Genomic DNA, 4390 nt, shown 5'->3' with positions numbered 1-4390 from the left:
CAATTAACACAACAAGAACAGGAAAAAGACCAAATAAGGAAACTGAAAGTCACTGAATGTAACAATTATGTTATTATGTTCCAATGTAATAATATTTCACAAAATTTTAGTTTTTACTGTATTTTTCATCAAATAAATGCAGCATTGGTGAGGATAAGAGATTTCTTACAAAAACATAAAAAATTCTAACAAACCCAAAATTCTTAACATTAAAAGATTTCGATATATTGAATATTTCATTCATTAGTAATTAGAAGTACTTACAGCCTCATACTGTGTTGTTTTATTATGCTATGTTTGACAGTTCTTGCCATTTTGCTAATAATTTTAATTAAAATATAAATCATTTTATTATAATTAAATATTATTATTTAAAATAATTAGTTATTATTATTTTCATAAATATTTTTAAACGACATAATTAAAATGTTTAGTATTTTGTTTATTACTATTTGGACCATAAATATTTCAGGTAAAACTAAAAGTCTAAAAGATCACAAAAAGTCACAATAGAAAATTCTAACTAAAAGCATCAAAAATTAAGCAGGTACCTTGCTCTCAGGTCCTGCTCCCTCCCCTCTGGAAGTGGTCAGCTCTAAAGTCTCTTGAAGATTGTTCAACAGAGCATCCAATACCTGCAGATTCAAAAGCATTGAGCTAACACAAATCAACAAAGCCTTCTCGTCATCAGATATTTCAGAAACATATTTCTGCCAACCACAGGAAGGGGCTCTAAAATTGGAGATAAGCTGGTGTGAGATCACTGACTATAACAGATAGTCTATAATGTTGGGTTTCCATCATCATTAATCATGAAAATCACTATGTCTGATGGCTCAGGGAGCTTTGCACTATAGTGGATGCTAATGCAGTGTGTGACTAACACTGCTCAGGGGATTATGACAGAATAAACAATACCACACTCTAGCCTTAGCTAGGGAGGTGCAATGTATTCATTCATCCTACACAAAGACTCACTCGCTTGTGCACACAGCTTTATACACACACGTAGGCACGGTATGTCTGGCGCCTATGAAGAATTTTTGGTAGTTTGGTGTTAAAGGTGACGTAAAGGAACTTTTTTGATGCTAAAAATATAAACAAATTTTTTTTCCAAATATCTAATCAAATTGCGATCAATTGCAAATGGGGGAGTTTTTGGAAAATCTGCCATATTTTCCAATTCCATTTAACTGGTGCAGAAATTACACACCTTTAAGGTCTACAGGTACAGTAGTTCATTTTTGTTAATCTATTACAAAGACAGAACCAAATAATTTTATTTCTTTGATTCACACACACTCCAGAAGGGAATTTCTTGCTGATGTGCATCCAAAAGCAGAAGTTATACATAAGCTCTGTTGTCCTTGCGAGGAGGGGGTTTTAAATGGTCAGATGGCTATTTGTTCAAGCGAACTCAGCAGTCAGTAGAGGTTCACAGAAAGGCTAGATCTTTCTGTGAAGAAAGTTGCTGTCTCACGCACAGACAGTGTGCCGGAAATGACCATGCTGACTGAAGCTGTCACAGACAGCTGAAAGCTTTTTATAAACAAACACACACACACACACACACACACACACACACAAACAAACCTTTATTCATGTCTCACCTCTAATGGAGTTGGTCCTGCAGCAAAGTGATTAGCCTCTTTTGTGTATGTAATGCACATTTGGGCCCAACACTTTGACCACCTAATGCAGAGGGATTAGAAAAAGTAGTGTTGTGGCGGCCTGCACTGCTACCTTCTTAAAATGTGAGTCACGGTATGTGTACTATGACAATGTGATGTGAGTTTCTAAGTTTGTACCTCATGCAGAAACCACCAGCTGCAGGTCCTCGATACTGAAATCTCAGGATCACATTAAAGACTTGAGAAGGTAATGTATATAATTCAGACAGAAAGTGGTTTGGATCTGCAAATAACACTATGGCCTGAAAATAAATACAGAGAAGAAAATCTACAGACAAGACTCCAGACACACAGCAATAGGTTTATAAATTATTCAAGAAAGTAATCTTTAAAAAATATAGTACTAAATATTTCAAATAAAAGCTGTTCTTTAGAACTTTCTATTCATCAAAATATCCCGAAAAAAAATATCATGGTTTCCACATGGTTTTACTGTATTTCTGATGTAGTATGATATCTATTATAGTGTAGTTCAGACAAAAATTTAAACTATTGTTTTTTTTATATATATATTAAAAGGACTAGGGCTGTGAAGCTCCAAAACAACAAAATAGAAACATTATAAAGTATTACATAAGTGGACCATTTAATTATATTTCAGTTTGCTGTATTTCAAGTGTTCCGAAATATAAGAGGAACCGAATAAAATTTCATTTGTCACTCAAAAAAAAAAAAAAAAACTTGCTATATACACATTCATGAAAATTAACTGAGAAAAGCCCACTGGAGGCAAACATCATCAGTGAATAACAACTCTATATAACATACAAGTCATGAAGACTACTGTACTTCTATGACATTATCATCATGCTTTTGTGTCCCTCTTAAAAAGCGACTGGTTTCTTAGACATAACTTTCAGCCACCTACATCTCAGACTGTTTGCAAACTTATTCAGAGCGACTGCAGCTATAAATAACCACACTAACAACAAAGGACCACTTCAGACACTGATGATGGAGCAGACAGAGGTCTAATTTCCTCAAATGAGATGTCGAGCTATTCTGGAAGACTTTGCCTCCACTAACAGATGTTAAAAATAGATAACAGAGCCTGAAAAAATTGGTTGGTCATAATGCCTTTAAATCAAAATTATTCTGAAAAACTAATCTTTTAAACATTTTATCATATTAAGACTTACAATAAACTGCAAGGCAATTTTGTTTAGACTTCAGGCCGAAACATATATAGATGCAAGTCAGGGAAACTCACAGGAAAGTTGTAGGCACAGTTCCTGCGCACTAGGGCGTATTTGTTCTCCAGCTCCAATGGGTAGGTCTGGCTTTCGCAATGCCCATTTTCATGCTGCAAACCCAGACAGCACAGCTTCTTATAAAACTCCAGAAACCAGAGGTGCTGCTCGTCAGTAAAAGACTCTGTTCAAATGAGAGATACAAAAATCCATGTGATGACTCATGTTCTGTAATCCTAAAACATTTCAGAAAGATGTAAAAAGGAAGCGGACAGTCACCTGAGAGCCCGTGACAAAGCTTTCCATACTGGAAGGACAAGGAGGCCAGCACTGCCTCATCCCCTTTGAAGCATTTTTCACAGAATGCCTTCACCAAGGGAAATATGACACAAGTCCTGTCATCTGTGAAAAATGTTGACAGAAAAGAGGGGAGGGTGAGAGGATGAGAGAGAAAGAGTGTGAGACAAGTTTCAACATCTTTTCACAAAGGGGCCACATGCTAGTATCTGAATCTGATGTCCCAGCATGCAAAATAAAGCGCTTAAGGTTTGGAAATGAAAATAAGCAGTGTCTGATGGTATGAGCAGGTACGCAGCATGTGTTTCAAACTGTACTCTGTGAAATAATAAGAAGTCCAAATGTTTTCACACCTCTGTTTCGCTGAAATTTAACTGCATTTCAGATAGTTGGACATCCATAGCAGAAAGCTGATATTATTATTGATAATATTCCCTTAAAGCAAAGACATTACATAGATATCACCATATCTCCCCAGTTGATTAATCGTAAAGTAAATACATTAAGATATTTTTTTGTATTATAAGTTTTCTCTGAAACCTTCGGCTTTGCTGCCTATAAATATGCAAATGAGGCATTTAATACACATTAATTTGCATACAATTCCAGAACAGAAATATGAACATTGGATAAAGCCAGGTTTAAAATTCATGTTTCATTTGGTCATTCAGAAAAGAAATTTACCCCAGAATATGTCTTTTTATCACTCAAATTAATCAAAAAATACTATCATCGTGAAAGCTGAAACTGATAAACTGTCTTGGTATATGTGTTGTAGGCTGTAGACTACGTGGATATAGTTCCATAAAATAAACTTAAAAAACAGAAATGTGTGTGCTTAGATGTTTCATCATTGGTATTTAAAGACGAATAGCAAAATAATACGAAACAATTTCAAAAAAATTGATCAGTGCTCAAAAACAGCAAAAAAAAACCCTTGATGGTTTTACTTGTAAAGAGTGTAAAGCTTGCATTAAAATTAGCTTCATTTTTGTAAAATCGCCAACTAAATATCAAAACTACATCAGCTATCCACATACTCAAAAACATTTTTATTACATTAATAATTAAAGTTGCAATCACTTCTGTTTTATAGTATTCGATAATAGCTGAGAATTAGTTGTTCTAATAGAAGAAGCTTACATTGAGGAGGCTGCCACCACTCGTCAAACGTTTTGGGGGTTGTTCGTGGGAGGCTGCGGTCTCGCGGTG

The 4390-nt window shown here is 34.9% G+C and overlaps 1 long non-coding RNA gene across 1 annotated transcript; it reads right to left on the bottom strand.

Annotated features, from left to right (window-relative positions):
* Window positions 1-1885: 1885 nt before the first annotated feature.
* On the bottom strand, window positions 1886-3405 carry LOC122141091. Its single transcript, XR_006157538.1, has 3 exons — window positions 3161-3405; window positions 2902-3065; window positions 1886-1933 (listed from the first exon to the last, which is right to left on the bottom strand). It is a non-coding gene; the product is annotated as an uncharacterized LOC122141091 (long non-coding RNA).
* Between the last annotated feature and the right edge of the window lie 985 nt (window positions 3406-4390).

The sequence above is a fragment of the Cyprinus carpio genome, chromosome B20 (genome assembly GCF_018340385.1).
Source record: "Cyprinus carpio isolate SPL01 chromosome B20, ASM1834038v1, whole genome shotgun sequence".
Taxonomy (NCBI): domain Eukaryota; kingdom Metazoa; phylum Chordata; class Actinopteri; order Cypriniformes; family Cyprinidae; genus Cyprinus; species Cyprinus carpio.
This window is presented reverse-complemented; position numbering and strand designations above follow the sequence as displayed.